We start from the raw sequence: 20,997 nt of genomic DNA, 5'->3' as shown, positions 1-20,997 counted from the left end.
AGTGCTCCTCGGCCAGACTAGTAACTCTAGCGCAACTAACATCCCCGACATAAAAAAACTAGCTTTTTAGCAACCTAGTTTTTTCAAAAAGGTTGTTTACGTTAAAACGTAGAAAACACAATCAGCAGGCCGTGTTTGGCTCGCCTCCGAGCAGCGGTTGCTGTTGTTAGCTTGGAGAGACTATGCTGAGCTGTCGATGAGAAAGCTGTCGTAAAATTTCCAAAAAATATATATTTATTATTGGCGCAGTTGGTTCTGTAATTGTTTACTCAGACTTCTTTTCGAGCGTGTTCTACGAGCCATGTTAACAGGTAAAAAGAAAACTAAAAAGTTATACTTCTCTTATTTGTTTGCAGCACAGTCAACAAGCTGCAAAGAGCAGCATGAACAAAATGAACCGGAAAAGATGTCCAGCGACCAGCAAGCTGACGACTGCGCCACTCCACCATGCTGTGCCACGACGCCAAATTGTGTGCCAACGCCAAGCTGTGCCACGACGCCAAGCCACATCACTGATGCACCAGATGAGCCTCCGAGATTTTGCTCAACGCTTTCCACCAACCAGAACCAAATGTCTGACGACGACCCGTCGCTGCCAATGCCGACTAACGACCTGGACAAGCAAGCCAGGCAAGCACGGGGTCCTTTTCAGCCTCATCTGGGCAGCTATGCCCAAACAGAAACGAATAATCGAAAGCGCAGCTTTTGTGAACACTGGTTTGCAAAGTTCAGCTGGCTTGAATACAGACCAGCAAAAGATGCAGCCTTTTGCTTTTGTTGTCGGGCGTTTCCGCCGGGCAGTGGTATATCCAAAGCACATTTAGACCCATCCTTTGTTTCAACTGGGTTTCGAACTTGGAAGAAAGCGATAGAAAGGTTTAATCAGCATGAAAGGTCTGAGGGCCATCTTAACAGTGTTGTGTCATGGAATTGCTCCAAAGCAAACATATCGATTGCTTCAATGCTGGATGAAAGCTTTGAACGACGAGCGTCTCAAGTTGAAGAAAAACGAAAACAAAATCGTGAGGTGCTAAAGCGCCTTACTGACATCGTTGTTCTTCTCTCAAAGGGAGGAAGGCCATTCAGAGAGCACAGTGAAAATAAGGAAAGCGCAGAGCAAGGTCTATATTTAGAGATAGTTAATATCTTAAAGAAGTACGACCCCGTTTTGCGGGGCCACTTAGAGTCAGGCCCAAAAAACGCCTCCTACATCAGCAACAGAATACAAAATGACATCCTAGAGTCACTGCATGCAGTCATTTTTTCTTCGATTGTCCGCCGCATAGAAGGTAAAACAGTCTCGCTCATGTGCGACGAAACAAGGGACTGCAGTTATCATGAACAACTCTCCGTTGTTATTAGGTACTTCTGCGAAATTAAGAAAAGGCCAGTGGAGGTCTTTCTTACTCTCGACAGGCTTAAAAATTTAGACAGCGACTCTGTGTATTCCACATTGCAAGCAGTTCTCAACACCATCAATGTTTCCTGGAATTCTGTGAGTTCCGTCTGCTTTGACGGGGCTTCTACTATGTCAGGGCACGTTGCTGGCGTTCAAGCAAAGTGCAAAGAGCAGAACAACAAGCTCGTCTACGTTCACTGCTATGAACACAGCTTAAACCTGGTGCTTGTCGATGCATGCTTGTCTTGAGCAGAAAACAGAATGATGTTTGATTTCTTTGGCGTTGTGCAACTTGCGTACAACTTTATTGAAAACAGTGTTGTGCGCCATGCTGTTTTTGAGCGAATTTTCCAAACTGTCGGCACACAGCTGAAAACTTTGAAGTCTTTGTCTACAACCAGATGGGCATGTCATGCTGAAGCAGTAAAGGCCAGTTCGCTGTGAGAGCTACAGCGATCTGTCGAGTGCCGTAAGAACGATTGTGGACTCCACAAAGGACCCGGAGACGAAAGCAAAAGGCAAGGGACTCCTTTCCCAGGTGATGAGCTTTGACTTTGTCTGCAGCATGGAAATAGCTCACCCTATTCTACAGCTTATTTTGAAGGTTAGCCGAGCTCTTCGGGACCCTAAAATTAACCTTACCACTGCACTCAATGAAGTCAGGCATTTGCAAAAAGCGCTGCGAGAGATGAGGCAAGATGGGACAGTCTTTAAAAAGATGTTTGCGGAAGCTTCTTCGATCTGCGAGATGAATGAAGTCGAGATTCCCGAAGTTTGAAGAAGAAAGGTATCGAAGCGATTTGACCAAAACTGGGCGAATAGATGTTTCTATGCGACAAAAGAGGAGGAATTTCGTGTCGGTGTTTTCTTTCCGATGCTTGACTCCTGTGTTCGAGGGATCGAGGAAAGGTTCACAGAAGAAACTTTTGAGCTTGTGTGTGCTCTCCAGAACCTTTTGGGCCTCTCTGTGAGCGACGAACAAATATCTCTTATTTGTAGCTTTTTGAGGTAGATCCCGACAGCTTGGGTGCTGAAATGCAACTCCTGAAGTCCCGAACCAGCGACGAAAAAACAAACAGCATGACCGCCTATGACTGGCTGGATTCACTCAAAGAAAATGGGTTGGACAAGTCAGTATTCAAGGACTTTTCTCGCGCTCTTCAACTTTTTTCTACGATTCCTGTAACCAGTTGCTCGTGCGAAAGGACATTTTCGAAGCTCGCACATGTAAAGACCAAGTTAAGATCCATGATGTCGCAGGAACAGCTTCGTTGGCTGATGCTGCCCTTTGTGGAGCAGGACCTAGCAACATCCATCAGTTTTGATAATATCTTAAAGCATTTTACGACCAAAACGCGCAAACTTTTGTTATGAATGTGTTTTAATTTCGCAGGATATGCTGTCGCATTAACCTACAATGTCACATAATTCTACTTTATCCTCAATTGGTTGACAGCCGGCGGAAGAGGGTGCTTTACAGCCGATTACGTCCGAACTAAGGTTCGCCTCTCACACCAATAGTATTTTTGCACAGCTCAGCTTGAACAGTACTTTCGTATAGTGTAGTTAATTTTACTGTGTGTCACTGTTTTCATTTGCACCAGCCCTGTTGTTGTGTTGTGTTAAATTTTTTTTTTAGAGTACCGTTTGTGAATTGAAATTGTGTATCGTCTGAGCCTCGTGCGATTCATTTTCTTTCTGTGTTTTGTGATGGCGCTTGTGCCCTACGAGTGCAAGCTGTGGTTTCTTTATCGTGGGGGTCTCCACTTTTGTTTGGCAATTAATCGTTTTTCTTGTTAGAAAAGTTATCTCATCTTCTTATTTCTCCCACACTTCAAAGCGCATGTAAGTCCACTTTCACGCAGAGCACTCGCAAATCCAATTACTGCGGTCTACGAGGATATGGATACGATGACACGTAACAGTGGCAAGTATGACGTTTTGTGGCATTACGTCATGTTCGGTGTCACAGCTCAGATTTAATTTTTAGGTTCAAACATATTTCAAGCCTTATCATTCTCCGGGCTCCATTCGTAAACCGCAATAATTAGACTTCCAAGTAATCTGCGGGAAAGTAAACTGAAAGGTAGTTTTATAGTGACACTGAAGTAAACTTGGAAGTCATATTTTGCGGTTAAAATATCGTGTTTTAGTGCACTCCTACTAGGGTACCTTACCCCCAGAGCCTTACCCCTACGGCGTAAGGGTCTCGGTGAGACGGGGGTGAGGGGGGGGGGGGGGGGCGCCGCAGTGAATCTGGCCCCCCCTATAGGAGGACCCTGTGCACGCCTATGATCTTGCAGTATGCTTTGCATGTTATATTTCTCAATTTAGAAATGATTGTCTGGATATATTGATTGGAACATGTCATAGCATCAGTAAACCTAAGATGCAAGGGGACAGAGAGGAGATAAAAAAAAGAGGCACAACACACACGCCATCCCGTTCAGTGTTGTCACTCTTTTTTTGTGTCTTCTCCTTTTGGTCTTCCTGCGCCTAAGATTTAGTAATGTTTGAAATTCACGGTCTTGCCTGTGCCGTGATATGTTACAATGTCTGCTATGTTACAAGTCAAGAGAGATGCCTAAATAGTTGCCATAGCACCCTATTTATAATGGCATGCAATAGCGTTTTAAATGTGTGGGATGTGTATGGGGGGGGGTATGTTGCCATGACGAAAATTGTATAAATTATAGGAGGCATGTTGTCTCTAAAATGTTGTGTTTTATAAACTTTACTATAACTTACCTGATGCAGCGTAAAATGCCCCAAGTTAACTTCTTTGCCTCACTTTCTGCACTTCCTTCTTCCTTCTAATGCAGCAGTAGTCACTACTAACCATTCATGTTTTTAACTTTCCGTGACGCATAACACATCATTTCGATGCATTTCTACTACCCGCCATTGTGATAGGCAAAATATTTGCCTTACTTTTTTATCTCTGCCATTCCATGTGCCATAAAATGATGAGCATGTGCTCATATCGCAATAGGTGTCCACCCCCACAAGGTGCTCCTCCGCATCAACCACATTTCCCAGCGCGCTGGTGCAGAGCGGTGAAGCTTTCCATGCTCACTCCGGTAAGAAGCAATGAAGCTTCACATGAGAGTGCCAGCACAAAGCTGGCTGGATGCAAGCGGTGCAACTGCTTTAAGAAAATAGGGGTCCCACCAGACTACAACACTGCTCCTGCACCGTTCTGACTTTCAGCGCTGGAACCTGCAAAGCGCCCGTCCCATATTTTTTACAATTATCTCCAACCATTTGATGAGCGCTTTCTCAATATTTTACGGCACATAGCTTCTGGTAGGAATGCCAGTTTTTTTGTCTTAAACACCAGCTGGTGGAGTACCTGCGAAACTCTTGAAAACCCATTGACAAACTTGGGGATTATGATCCTAACCCATTGTTCATAAAGCGATTGTGGTAAGATTTGTTTGTTATACCAAGAGCACAATAACACTGATCTTGGGAAGCTGTTTTTCACCACATTTTGATATCATACATGCATAACATGCCATTTACTGCAAAATTAACAGGACACCTGAGCATGGTAAGTTATCTTGAGTATTTATCATTCTTCTGTTCTTTTTGGGATGAGTTTTGAGTGGAATCCCCTTGCTTGAATGGGAACAATATAAGGCTTAAAATTTCACTGTTAATTATTTTTCAGTAATTTTTAATACATTTTAAATAAACTTTTTATTACTAGTGAAAGACACAGGACTTGTTTATACTAACACTTCTTTTTACTGTAGGCTGCAAGTCTGCGAGCAAATATCAAAACTTGCCAATTTTAAATTAAGGAGGGCACAAATCATTCTTCTCTAAGAAGCTTAAAGGCTTTACTGAAGATTGGTACTCGGATAACTGACACTGCCTCACACTCCTTATAATAAAATGTCATGCTTTTGCTTTAACATTTGTGGTACACTGTTTCCCCTCTAATGTGTGGTACATGCCTTAATGCTTTCTGTAACTCTAATGGGATGTCTGGATCACCAAGTGGAGAAAGGTAATGTACTCCAAAATTTATGAAGGGGCAATAGGCTCTCAGAATTTATTGTTACAGGTTTGCCGTTTGTCACCAGATTTTAAAAAAAAAGTGTGCACAAGAAGTTGCGCCTATAATGGTAGAAGAGTGGCGTAGTAATTCCGGAAACACAATAATTAGGAGGTGCATCCACCAAGGACACGCTGTCGATATAATTGAGCATCCAAAACAACAATGTTATTCTTCTATGTATCATCATTGGTGCAATTTCCTGCACTCTTTCCAGTGTGCCATTTGACCGTTAACCAACAAAGTTGCTCTGCTCTCTCTGAAAGCATATTTTATACCTTTTGTGAGTGACTCTCGAAATAAATTTGCATACTGGTAGCTGTGTGTTTCTTTTTATGTACCACCACATTATAATTCGTTGGGAGTAGTTTATAATAGACTCCGTGACTAATGAAAGAGAAGTTTAGGCATACTAAGATGTGATTCTCGGTATAGTGGGCATACCTCTGTAATGCAGATTTTTTTTTTTTGTTAAAGCCAAAAGTGCAAGTTTTATGGAGGTGCTAATAAAACATTTGGCACGATGCATGTGTTGCTGAAAAATTATTGGCCCATTCATTTCGTTTGGACAGAAGGTAAATAAAAAATAATCACAATGACGCACTGCCAGCACATCGAAGCAAAAGTTTTGCAGCAGGTGAGTAAGGCACAGGCACGAAAAAGGTACGTGGACACAAAACTTTGTGCACATGCCTGTCTGCCCAAACATAACTTTACATTTTAGCTCTGATGTGGAAGGATTTATGCTCCGCTCATGTAAAAAGGTACTTCGCCAATTGTCTTTTTACTTGATTGCAAACAATGAGCTGCAACAGCCTTTTTTTAGAAAAAATCTTGAGGGTGCAGGCGAGCTGGTGAATATTAACCATGTTGAATTAACCCGAGACTGGGGTAGAGAAGAACCATCAATACGTAGAAGGGACAGAAAATAGACAGGACGACGTCTCAAACTCGGCTAACTCGTTTATTTAGTCCACGTCCTAATATAGTCTCAATCTCAAGGTCATCTCCACCAACACGAAAGGACGAAGTCTCTACAGATCAAGCGCCACAGCCTTCATCACACAGTGCAAGAACGTTGACAACGTTTACAGGTCGACGCGATAAGGCAACATCCATCCACCCTCAAACTTGAACAGAAGTATGAACTGTGTATAGAATAGTAGTAGTGGAAGAGATCCTTTTGTTCAAGTTTGAGGGTGGATGGATGTTGCCTTATCGCGTTGACCTGTAAACGTTGTCAACGTTCTTGCATTGTGCGATGAAGGCTGTGGCGCTTGATCTGTATAGATTTCATCCTTTTGTGTTGGTGGAGATGACCTTGAGATTGAGACTATATAAGGAGGTGGACTAAATAAATAAGTTACGTGAGTTTGAGACGTCGTCCTGTCTATTTTCTGTCCCTTCTACGTCTTGATGTTTCTTCTCTACCCGTCTCAGGTTAATTAACCATAGCCTTTTTTTGCTTCTTTGCCACATATCTTCCTGTTTTTGAAGTTATGGTTAAGAGTAGGACTGGAATACGAAGTTTCAGTCCCAAACTCTCTACTCTGGAGATCGCTTGTGAAAATCGCAACAGTACCAAAAAGCCAGATTGAGTGGTGTAACTCGTAGAGCCTGGGATGGTACTCATTTGACCGCATACGCAGCTGCAGACAAGAAATACATTTAACTAAATGTGATGGGACTGTTTTTATTACAGCAACAAAGTGAGATACATTTTCCAGTGCTCGCTTCACCTATAAGTATCTCTTGCTGTTATTAAACTTGTAACCAATCCAGTGCAAACACACTATGACAGCCACCTGGTTCGGGCCTTCGGCCTACATGCTCTACCCCCGTCTCTCGTGAGCAAAAGAAATGACATTTCAAATTAACTGATGTCGCCCAGATGAAATAGTGGTTCGAAAATATTTACTGACACTCAGCTTCCTCTATGCACTGGTCCAAATGAGAGTTGTCTTTGTCCTAAACGATCGAGTGACTTTATATGACGCGAATTTGGTGTAAAAGGCAACCTCCACTGGACAAAACCGCAACACCCGGGGAGCTTCATCTCAATCTAGCTTCTTTACTCCCGGTGTGGTAGCGGAGTCTGCTAAGCATACTTCCGGGGCAGAAATTATTAAAGTGGTAGAGAAATTTCAATCAAACAAGCCGCTTGTGCGGCTCAGAGGTGTAGCTTTTCCGGCGCCGCTCATCGGGGCTCTGATCGATGCATCAACCACTTCGGTCCACGACGAACACTCTAGCAGCGCAGGTGGGTACAAAAGCGAGGTGCTCGCCCTTGCAGGATAGCATAATACCGCTAGCTTCCGCCGGTTGCGAGTTGCTTTTCACTACGCACTCCGACACCGGGCGGGATGTACTACAGTCCACTCTGGTGCAGAATATAAATTCTGGTACATGCAGCTTGTAAGGAAGGCGCTGCACAGAGCCGTTAGGTGTCAGCGGAAATCCCGATGCCTTCTCTCATCGATTAGGTTGGCGCTCACTCACCTGTTATTGACAAAAAAGGAAGTCTAATTTCCACGGAAGAGAGACTACCGTCTCGATTATGGGAACGTTTCTATCAGTTTGTTCGTAGCCTCAGTCACGCCGCACTCAATCGGCGACCACCGTTGCTCTGTCGCCGGTTGTGTCACCGACCGCTACCGGCTACACCGACTGAACCCAGACTGAACGCTTCACTTACACGCCTTCAATGTCGTTTTCAATGTTCTGACGTAACGGTTTGCTGATTGGTGCAAATGGCTTACTTAAAGTTCAAGCTATAACCGCTTGGGGAATAATTGGCACTGGCGGCGGCCCTTGCGCCTCCCAATGGCCCAACTCTCCCAATATACGGCTCTGTGCAGGACGCGACCATGTTATGCTGGCTGGACCATCCAGACGGCTCGGTAATATTTGACTTTGCACGTGACATGTTCGAATGCAAGCATCCGTAAGCACCTGTAAACTCGCAATAACAAAACGTAAAAAAAAAAAAATTAAAAAAATTATGCAGCTCGTGGCCTTAGCGTCTCATTAAGCATACCTTTCAGCTTTATTATTTCATTGCTTTCTTTCATAGCTTCCGTGAGCCCGTATGTTTCACTTTACCTGATAGCAAAACCGAAGCTACATGCCAAAGCATGTTCCCCTGAACGAGGCTCTCACTGCATGAGCGCGCGTGCTTGGAAGGGACACTGCAAGCTCGGAGCTCGCTCTTGTAGCCTCTGCTACGCTGGCACTTAGAATGGAAGGAGTAGAAATAACTATAGACGCTTTGCAGCAGCTGTACATGGACGCCGCCATAACTGACCTTCAGTTTTTTGTTTCCTTTTATTTCGTTTATTTCACTTTATCATTACCATAGCAGGCCAGGTTATTGCCGTATTAGATTCAACTGTGTCCTTTTCTAAAGCATCGGCCTTTGTAGAGGATCGTCAACTACGGTTTCAGTTGCTCGGCATCTCGGTAAGACAAGAGAAGGTCAGCAATGGCGGCTATAATTTGGCGCGTGTGTAAAGCGTCTATATTGCGAAAGCCTAATGACGCATGTTCAAAACACGAGCCAAATATTCAATTTTGCTCGCCTGGAGCGCTGCTCAAAACTTGAGTTAGAGACCTATAACTACTGCATGATGCACGCTAAAGACCCCAGGCTAGCTGTTCTTCCTTACAGGCTAAATTTATCATCTACAGTTAAGAGGCAAGTCGCCCGTTGAAACAGATTAGGTTCAGGCTGTATAAACATACCCACACCCCAATTTTCATCCGGATTTGTGGGCACGCTGTAAGAGCCATCGCGTTCTTAAACCAACATTGTCGAAGTTTATTGTCTGCTAATGCTCTTCTGCCTGTCGTTTGGCCAATCGTAGAAAGCAGACCACAGCTGCACTTTTGGTTGCCCACATCGCTAATACGGATAGCTAATACTCATATTCGCCGCCTGCACCCGCTGGCCCAGTCAACAACAACGCAAAAGGACTCAAGTGAGCTGGAAAACACGGCTTCCCGTGCGTAGGAGAATATAAGCTGATGATTCACCAACTATGGATCCTCGCGAGAACTAGAATCGAATGCACGTCACGTGGTACCGGCCTATAGCAACGTCAGCGCGTCGTAGCGCGCACCGTATGCATCGCACGAAACGCGCCTGCTCGGGGTTGGGCGTACTCGCCGGGTAAAATAATGAATGGCTCCGGCCAGCGACGCAACATGTCGCGGGACGCAATACTAGCTTGACAAATGAGCCGTTGCCGGACCGTGTATACAGCCGACGTGAAAGACGATGGGTGAGTTGTGTCTCCTTCGTTTTCATTGATCGTTCTTGCTCTCATAATCGAGAATAAAACGGGGACTAAAAAAAAGTGTTAACTGGGTTGAGGATGTAAGCGGAACGAGTGCGTAATCATAATGAAATCTTAAAAGCGCAGCAAAATTGGTTGTTGGGCTAGTTGGTTCACGGTGCTTAGTAATCTTGTACGCGAAAACACAGAAGACGAACACGAAGGAGTGGAGGTGCGCTTTTCCTTGTTAATTCCTTCGTGTTTGTCCTATGTGTAAAAGGTTGTAGACCTAAACACGAGTAGAAGTGCGCAGGTAATGTTCTTTATTTTTTGGCCAGATCTTTCGAAATACTTGAGTAAAGACGGGAACACATGGGCAAAAGATCGTGTGAAATAGCACTAGTTTTGAAATATAAAACCATACTTAATCATCACTTCTTTTTTTAAGTGCCAGGGACTGGTGTTTATTGCGCAAAATGTCGAATGCAATTTTGACGAAGCCATGCCACATATTTACGTGCACTAATTAAATAACTTGGTTTCGCAATAATGTCATAAAAGGTTCTTCGCGTGATTCGAATTCTGTGCGATTTTCGGTTGACCTTGCCTTGTACGTATTTTTCAGCCTTATGGGCCATGGCACTCTTCGAGGGTCGTAACGATGAATCACAAATATGGCACCTGAGTTTATGCTCGCTTGAATTCCTACGTTACAAATGATATGGACCGAGGTATATTTGTGGCATAGAATACAGATAGCGTTTTGTTTTTTTCCCTAAATACGGATAAACCCCGAAAATTAACCACCGATACCGTTTTTTCGAAATCTGTTAAAACCGAAAAACACCAAAATGGAGCTGTCTTTGAATAAAGAAAACCGAAGTTCCACAAAAAGCAATATTAAGCTACAGCCACCGGAAGCACAGATTGCACTGAGCTGTAAGCAGGGATGTTCATCTCTTCGGGAGTCACACCCCTGACCTCGTGTCCTTTACTTACGGGTACAGGGGGCAATGCCCAAGTATTTAAATCACGCGCACTTTCCCTGGGAGATGGGAAATCCTACATATGTGTCTTGCTTTTTTTAAGTAAAGCCGTGATAAACCCTGTTTGTTTGTTTTTTGGCTTACTAGTAAAAGTGAGACCCGGGTGTTCGTAACGCATAAATAAACCACGCATCGCAGAAAGGTGAAACTCCGTGAGAATTCTAGGTTGTGATAAATTGCGAAAGTTTAAGTACATGACGTTATCTGGATCAAAAGATACAAACAAATGTTTTCGATATGAGCCGTCCACTTAATCAAACCGATATTTTGCATTATGGGCGCCTGTAACATTTATTTCAGTTAGAAAACCTGTCCGTTAGAAAGACGATATTGTTTCCTTTCTTGCTGACAGGCTTTCTCACTGACATAACTGTTACAGTTGCCCACTACTTCAAATTTCAGCTTTATGAATATTGGGCTTTTGGGTGGACGTCGGCTCATAAAAAATATTGTTTTTCTTTCGTATCTTTTGATCCAGGTAACTTTGTGTGCTCAAACTTTATGCGGGCCGAAAAATAGGGTTTAGTGTCCTCAATCTATCACGATAGATAATCAACAGCTAGAGCATGGTATGTGATGTTAGTTGTGTTACAGCTATAGACGATGAATTCGTATACTCCAACGCACCGAAGACAAAATCAAACCAGGAGGAAACTGCACATACACGTGAAACTGCACATAAATGTGAACCAGTTTTTTAAAAAGTTCTCATGGCTAACCAGTTTGTTCTTCGGTTTCGTCTCAAAACGAACAATGTTTGATGATATTATTACTGAACTCGGATTAAATTATTGCGATAAGCCTGGCCCCCGCCCGGAACAAAACGGCATTTGAGTAATTGAAAACAAATTTTGTGTTTTGAGCTGCGAGGTTCGGCTGCACAACACTGGTTTCCAAAGAGTTAATTGGTAACCATTTCGCAACGGCGTTCTCGTTCATGAGTCTGATTAATGTTCACAATTTGGAGCGCGCATTAGTTTATCCTCTTTCACGGCGGTTTGGATGAAGATGTTTCGAGCCCCGATAGTTCTTGAACGGCTGTTGTAACTTCGTTTTCGTCCGTTTAATTATTTTTTTTTACCCCCCGTTTATTTAGAATTTCTATCGCCGATATAATTTATCATTGAGTCGTAATTTGCTTCACTTTCTTTTCAGGAGGTTAGGATTTGTATCGATTTTCCGCGGGCAGTCTGGGTTGTAAGTAGTGACGTAGGAAGAAACAAGTGGTGACGTAGTGATGCGTAACCCTACTCCAGTAAAACAGTCTTCTAAACGTTCTCTTCACGATTTTAATAAAGGCGCTGGCATTAGCACTTCCGAATTTACTTTAATGTTTTACACGATGGGCAATTTAAATGAGCTATACATCTGCCGTATATAATGCCCGATTTATATAGTTATTCCAATTTAACTCCTTTTAGATTTATATTGTAGGTCCGCACTCACCAGTTATGCGAACTAAATGACGCTGTAGTGAGCAACATATTCCAATTTGCAGGTAAAATTAACCCTGGACATACATACTTCGTATCATATGTATCTGGTACACCGTTACATATCACAAACTCATAAAAGATACTATGTTGGAAAAAATGGTGTTTATAAGTCTAAAACGAGTGGAACCGAAAGTGCTTGAATCAGTAAACACGCGGATTATTATGCTTACTCAACAGATTTATCATTTTGTCTCCATGCACTCCATGTACTGTCGTCCACTTTGGAGTTATAAGTCACCGATGTTCTCAAAAGAGCAGCGTAACGAAAGTTTGTCGTATATCGCCTTCTGCTTAGAGGGATTTATAAAGAGCCTATTGATTACTACAGCCATGCTAGCTCCGGGCAAAATTGTGGCGATTAGCCAACCAGCCTGCAAAAGGAGGTGAATGGCGCCGTTAAAGCCGCAGAATTTGTAGAGCCGAAACTCGCGTTGCAGAACCCAGGAGTGAAAACAAGTACCACAGTTCATTGGGCTAAAGTTTGTTTTGTATTTGAGAGCGCAGCTCTTAGGCACCAGTTTCCGGCATGAGCGGCGTTGCCGTCGGCGTCACCGCGCGTGGCATTGGGACGTTACCGTAATGACGTCACAAGTGGCGTCACGTGTGACGTCACGAGGGTCACGTGTGACGTCACCCCCTTGACGTCACACGGTGCCTAAATATAGCGGGAATATTTTGCCGCTAAATATGGCAGGGAAAGTTTCTCGCTAAATTTAGCGGGAAGCTTTTCCCGCTAATTTTAGCAAAGACAATTCCCCGCTAAATTTATCAGAAGAATTTCCCCGCTAAATTTAGCGAAAACATTTCCTCGCTAAATTTAGCAGAAAAGTTTCACCGCTAAATTTAGGGGAAAAGTTTGAGCGCTAAATTTAGCGGGAAATTGCGAGAAAATTTCTTGCTAAATGGGAGGGGTAGAAGAGAAGGAGGGGCATACCAGACTTGGACGTAGTTCAACTACTCTACTCAAACTACTGTAGCTTAACTACTTTTCCGAGTAACTTGGTAGCTTTCAATTACAACTTTATTTGGGTAATTAGTAGTTTACTTTAACTACGTTTTTCAGGTAACTTCTACTCAAATTACTAACTACTTTCGAAACCTAATCCCTTTTTTTTTTCTCATCGCAAAAGTTTGAGCGCACAAATAAATAAGACGCTGGCAGCTTCAGTGGTATTCACGAACAAGGGGCCCCTCACATTCCGTTCCCGCGTTCAGCAGCCGTATAAAACTGCATCACAGGCGTCCTTGGGCCAAGGTGGCGACGAGCAGCCAAAACATAACGCCGGCGCGCACGAACGCAGAGAGCCTTTGTCGGGTATTGAGGAATCCGGTAATGCCCTCAGGCGCCGCGCCTCTAGCTGCAACCGTGAAAGACGGGGACACTCCGAGGGTTGTTGTTCTTTTCATGTTGTGTGCCCTTAGTGAGTTCTGACTCAAGTGGTAAGTTCCACGGTAGACGCCACTGGCATGACCTCGCAGCTGGGTGCCTGTTCCCATGGTCGCCTCGTCGTCAGTGCACACTCCCTTGCAAAGCCGGACTCCTCCGCGCGAAAACGTAGACACGGATAATCCGTTCATGGGAGCACGTTCCCGCTTTCAGCTGCAACTGTACGAGCGCCGATGCTTGTTCACGTAATCCTTCGCGTCCTTCCGACCATCCACGCCAGGGAGACCTCCTCCTTGCTAAAAACGTTTTCTTGTCAGGCGTGTCATGCGCGTCAGGATACCGTAGTCGCCGGGGAGGATTTCGAGTCACTTTTGGGAGATCCTTTTGTTGGACCCAACGTCAAGGGCAAAAAGCAATATTTTTTTTTTTCAGTGGCGTAGCTATAACACTACAACGAGACGTGCAGTCGTCCGGATGATCTCATCGTCATGGCGCGAGACTTAATTCCTTGACGGTCAGGTGCACTCGCTCGGCGAAATCTTCGAACGTCGTGAGAATAAAGAGGGGCCAGTCATAACACTCTCAACTTACCGAAGAAAAAGAAAAAAAAAGGAGAGTTTGTTATAAAAGACCCTCAGCTGAGGCAAGCCTGACATGTTTCGCCATGGACACCAAAGATGCCGACACTCGCCTACCCGACCCTGCACAGCCTGCTTCTGAAATTGAACGCTGCCTTTGCATCCAGCGCCACGGTGGAACGTCTTTTTAGCTTGACTGAGAACGTCATTAGAAGGAAAAGGGGACAACTTTCCGATAACAACTTTGAAAGGCAATTGCTTCTGCGAGCGAATAAACGATTGTGGAAGTCATAAAATGACTGCATTTTATGCAGTCATTTTATGACTTCATAAAATGGCTCGCAGGGTTTTTCACTGATGAAAACTGCTGTTCATTTTGCTGCCACAAAATATATAAAAAGTAACTTCGAAAGTAACTTCAAAGTAACTCGCTACTTTTTTACAGTAGTTAGTAGTCTACTCAATTACTATTACAAATGCGTAATTTCTACTCTACTCCAACTACTTTTAACGTCGATACTCAGTAACTTAACTACCTTTTTTGAGTAATTTGTACATGTCTGGGGCATACTCTCCCCTCCTCCTCCTCAAGAGCTGCGCTCTAGTTCGGCATTAAAGAGTTGAAAACGTTTCATTCTTTTCCTCGGGAAGTTAGGGATGGGAAAGACCCCAAAAGATCAAGATATAGCCAAATTTGGTATTCTTTGACCAGAATTTGGGTATATTGGCCCTAAATTGCTAAATGAGCACTGCAGAATTAGACTTCACCGCCCCGTAGTTCGGTTGTCTCCTGGCTTCTTTGGACCTCGGTTCCCGATAAAAGAGTTAGGCTGGATTGCTGGTTGGTCGGTTAATACGTACGCGGGATATTTGACTCGTTTCTGGAATTTTCGGAAATACGTGGCGAACCAAAACAAAAGCCGCAGAAAAGCCAATGAGAGTACTTCGGTACCAACTAACGCCATAGCAAAGACCTAAGTTCGCCAAACTTGGACCAAGTTCGGCGCTTCTCTGGAATGCTGCCTGGGAAGGCAATCTCCGCACTGGCAGTTGCAGTACTGACTGACGTTGAGTTCAAGTTATTCGGTGCAATCACAACAGCGTGATGCAAGTTAGTGGCCTCGCTGTCAGAGAGAGAAGTGACATTCCTGAGACCGGTGTTGACGACCTTGGCGGGCCGGACGAGTGGTCCTTGCTCCTGAGAGGGAAATCGGGATGCCTCCCTCCCTTCCTCTCCTTCCCGCTGTCCCTGCGGTTTACTTTTCCCCAATTTTTCTCCCGGGGTGTTGTCTTGCCCCCCTCCTTCCCCTTCCCTCTCATTTTAAATTTCCCTCTCCTATGGTGGAGTTCCGAAGCCGAAGCGTCCGGAAATAAATCATTTGTTTCTTGAAAGTTGAAAGATGTGTTGTCCCGTCCCCTGTCTTTACGTATATAACTCTTTCTAAACTTACATCATTACCAACGCGCTCGCTAACAAGTAAAGAAAGTTAGTGGTTATTAGCCACAAAGCACTATTTTAATTGCACCCCCTCTAGTGGAGAGAAAAATACGTCTAATTTCAAAGTGCGCTCATTTCACGCTGCCTATTGTGCGCGGCCAAAAGCGTCGCTGTGGTTAGCTTTCCACGATTGGCCAAACCATGGGCATATGAGCACTGTCAGATTGTCAACTTTGACGGTGTTAGTTTCGGATTGCGATGGCTCCTAGCTTCTACTGTGCTTTTTAAACACACCATTGAACTCGTAGTCGTACCCGATGGTAAGTAGCCAAAACAACAACTGGTGACGTCACGGCGAGGCAAACGTTGGGCAAATCCCAGCAGTGACGTCACGGTGGGAAACTATAAGAGGGCGCCACCGAAACATCTCGGCGCTAATATCGTACGTCAGAGCGCAACCGACACTATACGAGCCTGCGGGGTCAATCCAGCAGCTCCAAGAGCGCGCTCGTTCGTCATATCTCTGTGCATGTACTATAGCCGGACACACGAATCAAGCGGAATTATTGTGCTGGGATTTCGCGCTTTTAGTCTTTTTTTATATAAAATTGTATGTCTTCTAACCTTTAATTGCGTTTTCACTTACGGTGGACCGAGCTGAAAAAAAAAATCCACGCGATAATTTTGCTTTGACTGAAATTCACAGCCCTTTCTCTCACACCGAGTTACACCGAAACCACGAAATGCTTTATTAAGAACGATTCAGTAATTTCGTTTTTCGCCACGTCGAGCGACGAGGTTGAGATGCAGAAGTCTCAAGACGGCATGATGCAGCGAAACCGAGAAACGAAATTAACTTGGCAGTCAGCCAACTATGTCGCAGCTTCCGCTTTCACGGCGCTTTTTCCAACTTTGGCTATAGTTGCTCCAGACTTCGTGAAGCAGCATTTTGTGCAGCCGCATTTCTTGAAGCCTTGGCCTGTCACGTCACATGACTTCAGTTTCCCCGCTAGATTTAGCGTAAAAATTTGCTTCACATGACCTCCACCAATTCAGTTTGCCCGCTAAATTTATCGGAAAAAATGACGTCGCATGTCTTTGTGACCCGTGACTTACGCACAAATTCAGTTTCCCCGCTTAAGTTAGCGGCAAAATTGGCGTCAGGGGACCTCAACGCCACTTCAGATTCCCCGCTAAATTAAAGGGATGGTGAACCGAAATTTGGCTTTCAGAAAACAATGCAGGAGCTGTAGGCGGGACGCAACAATCCTTACAACACTACTCGTAAGGCGATATCTCGAATGGACGGCCGTATTTTGGGAAAAGTGGTCGAGATTGAACGAGACGGACGAGGCGCATGACCGTCAAGTTATCAAGTTTCCTCCCCTCTTCACTTCGCCCCCTCAAGGCGGCGAGGCGGAGAAGACACGAGGCCGTTCCCTCTCCTACTCGGGAAAACAAGACGTAAAGATATCCTCTAGAGGCGTCTCCTTTTTCTTGAAAAATACGGTCATCCGTTCAATATAACGTTGTATGAGTGATGTATTGGTGTTTGTAGCATCCCGGTTGCACGCTTTTGCCGCCGTGCTTTGTGGAATTCAGATTTCGGGTCAGCATCCCTTTAAGCGGGGAAAATGATATCACGACTTCATATACACAAATTCTGTTTCCCCGCTATATTTAGCGAAAATATTTGCGTCACGTGCCCTACACGGCGGAAGGCACGGAGGGCGTACTGAAGGCTGGGCATTTGAAAGAAACGCCCTGCCATTCTCGATCTGGCAGTGACTATAGCGCTTTCTTGACGCCGAAGGCTAAGGCGACTTCAGTGAGAAAACATTTTATAGCGGTGCTTCATCGGATACCCATAGGCACTGTACCATTGCTGCAGTGTGAAATACGCGGACATGCACGTAACGCGTTACTAGTAACAAGTTTCCTCTACCTTACCGGAAAACACTAACTATAGTTAGTGTTTTCGGTAACGAGTAAGGTATTTAGTCACCTTTTAAGATAAATAACGAGTAACGTAGCTAGTTACTTTTAAGGCCAACTAACCAGTAACGGTATTTCCTTACTTTTGAGGAGTAATTTGTACAACACCGCTTACAAAAGTTTCATTTTAATTCCAAGCCCAGTACGCCTCTATTACGACAAAGGCAGATGGGAAGGTATAAGGTTTAAAAGCGCAAACAGACAGGGACAATAGAAAATAACACAAACGACAGGGACAGCGCTTTGTCGCTGTGGTTTGTGTTATCTTCTGTTGTCCCTGTCTTTTTCCGCTTTTAAACCTTATACCTACCATGGACCAACTAGCCCAAACCAAAGTTTTAATGAAGCAGATGGGCAGCCCAAAAAACACCAACAATTGGGACAGTATAGCAACGTTTATCACTGAACACGCCAGTCGAACTCTACAGCTGGGAATACCCTTCACCCAGCGAACAGAATACGGTTCGTAGGTTGAACCTACTAGAATCGTGCACAGACCGAATGTAGACTGGGGGTTGACAACACGGGAAGGTACATAAGGCATTGTCAACTTCAAAATTTAGAAGCAGGGAGAGCGAAAGAGAGAGGGGAATTCTAGATTCATTAGCTCTTCCTAAAGCACGACACTTTCAAGTTCGTCAATAGAATGACACCTTCGAGCACGTCAGTTGGACGGCTCTTCAGCGTCGCCGGTGATGTTTTTCTGAGGGAAGCGGTGATACACAAAATGATGAAAATGCAGAGAGAAAGCTACTGCTTAAGTGTAATGGTATTTAGTTACTTTTTTTTTTGTGGTGGGGGGGGGGGGGGGGTAACGTGTACATGTCTGCAAAATGTGAATATCAGTTGTGGCTTCATTTAGTTACAGTTGCATAAAAGCATGCATAGCAGAAATCTAGAAGCATAAAGGGCCGAACCAACGATTTTTGTATTTTGGGCAAATACCGCTTAGAACGAATCCCTGGCGTTAATGACCTGTAAAACAACCGTTCGTTTTTCACCTCACGCAATCGAAGTCACAGAAAAATTAAAGAAGAACTATAATGCTTCAACCCCTCAACTCGCATCCAGAACAAGCGGCCAGGTGATTTGGAGCCAATCATATGGCGACAATGTTGATCATATGAAGCCACGCGCTGGGATTGGCAAAGCACAGGACGGACGCGCGATGAATTCCAGACATTGTTATGGTTCGAATCAGAGGTGGCCATATTACTCATTTGTTGTAATTAAATTACATTACTAATTACTTTCACAAAAACGACTGAAACGTAATTAAATTACATTACAAATTACCACTACACGAAAGTAATGAATTAAAATTACAAATTACCGCATAAAAGTAATGAAATTATTTTCAAATTACTGTTTCATATATTTTGAAGGAGGAGGGAGCTCAACAAAAAGAAGGAACGCACTCTGCTCTGTATTTGCAAAGTAACAACCGTCAGCCCCACACCAACAAGCCAGTGGTCTAAACCAAAGACATAAGGCGAACCAACGTGCCCTCCCAAACTGAACCGACTGACCTTGGGTCTGTCTGTGTTGTGGGCTCACGTTTTTTTCCGAAATACCTACTGAGCACGCTGTCGATCCCCGGAGGTTTCAGGGTTCGGATTGCCTTGCTATTGAGTATTCCCGTTGGGCTGTGACTTCTTTGTGCAAACTTCGGGGCAGATAATCTTCAAGGGGGACAAAAACCATGCTTGAGGAAGCCTATTCTTGGTCACAGCAAGACAAACCCAGCAGGATTTAGGTGGCACGACCCTCTAGTCCGCCCTAGAGAGCCTTTAAGCAACGCGCACGTAAAGGCACCCAGTCCGGCCATCACAGGAGCCAGCGGCCATAAACGAAAACCACATTTGCCGTTTCGTTTTCGTTATTCTTTCAAATAAGTTTTATTTTTTTGCAAATTCAAGAACTGCTTCTTTTTTTTTATTTCCGGGAAAATAAAAACACATGCCTGAAATATCTAAAAAGTAATTACGATTTTAGTTACAATTACCACCACTAGGGTAATTCATCACATTACTAAATTACTTTCAAAAGCGATTTAACTACTGTAATTTAAGTACAGTAATTTTATTACTGCCAGCTCTGGTTCGGATAGTGTCGTCATTACAGCGACTGGACGCGGGCCACTACCCGGATGCTTGTCGAGCTATTGATTATCACGAGCCCAAATCGAGTGCTCACGCAATGCTCGGGTCCAATCAATGAACCGCATTCAAATATCGGTACTGCAAGGTGCTTCTAACCCCCCAGCTACGTCCTCAAGTTTTGCGAAAGAATGAGTGAAAGAAAACGCTCGTTTATGCCCTTAAAATTACACAGCAACAAAGGAGTTTCTTTGGCCAGCGGCGTTACTTGCGAGTATCCTTGAGTCCCACAAGTGCCAGTAAACCTGTGTAAACTGAAAAAAAAAAAAAAAAAAACGTTCCAAAGTACCCTATTTCAATTCCCAGGTTCAAAGTCAAAACCCCGTATATATAGTTTTTTTTTTTTTTACATATTGTTTCGAGAAGACTAGGGAGAAGAGGAGAGAATGTGTTTCATAGAAGATCATTAAAAAATCGTCAAAAGCAATGAAGCGCGGGCTAACAGGAAAATACTACCGGGCCAACATAAATAACCAAGGGCGGATAGTCATTGACAGCAAGACGAACATCCTGTTTACAATCTGTAGCACTTGTGCTATAGAACTTTCTGTCTGCACATCGCTTCCACCGGATATGCCCATAAATTTCTGGACCCGAAACTTACCCAAACTCCGCGTTCGCCAAACATCAGCGCCGCGCGTGAATATAGCACAATGGTTTCGAGTCGGTACATTCGGCGCCGCCAACGTCGCCCCACCGTTGAAAGGCGGAAGCGGATATACGCGGCTGCTGCCTTGTCGTGGCGACAACAACCACAGCCGGCGACGTGGTGCACTGTCGCACTGACGCAGAGTCAGCGATGATTGCTGCGAGCCGGAAATCGGATCTATACGACGTGGGTACGCCGCTAATGTGAACGGGGAGCGATCCCGAAACTCGTCCCACCGCCCCGGCGTTTTTATTGCGTTATTTCTCTCGTCTTTTTTTTTTTTTTTTTTTTCTAGTTGTTTTTGCGAAGAGGTCTGCCAGACCCTGACAGCTTCTCTTTCTCGCAGGACGGATGCAACGATCCGAGTTTCGGCACTAACATGCATGCGCAGACGGACGTTCGATGAGGGAGCAAGTGCAGAATCAAAATCATCTGCTGGTCGTTGCATGAGTTTGAAGGCTCTGTGTGTGGAATCCGCAGTTCTTTACCGGAAGGTTCAGGTTAGGCGTCACG

At 44.4% G+C, this 20,997-nt stretch overlaps 1 protein-coding gene across 1 annotated transcript in view; it reads right to left on the bottom strand.

The window, feature by feature from the left end:
* The window catches only part of LOC8039938 (atrial natriuretic peptide receptor 1), a 102,168-nt gene that overhangs the window by 61,494 nt on the left and 19,677 nt on the right, over positions 1-20,997 (bottom strand). The gene's annotated exons all lie outside the window — the stretch shown is intronic.

This window comes from Ixodes scapularis, unplaced genomic scaffold (genome assembly GCF_016920785.2).
Source record: "Ixodes scapularis isolate PalLabHiFi unplaced genomic scaffold, ASM1692078v2 PGA_scaffold0__279_contigs__length_252992795, whole genome shotgun sequence".
NCBI lineage: Eukaryota > Metazoa > Arthropoda > Arachnida > Ixodida > Ixodidae > Ixodes > Ixodes scapularis.
Note: the sequence above shows the minus strand (reverse complement) of the source record. Positions and strands in the feature narration are given on the sequence as shown.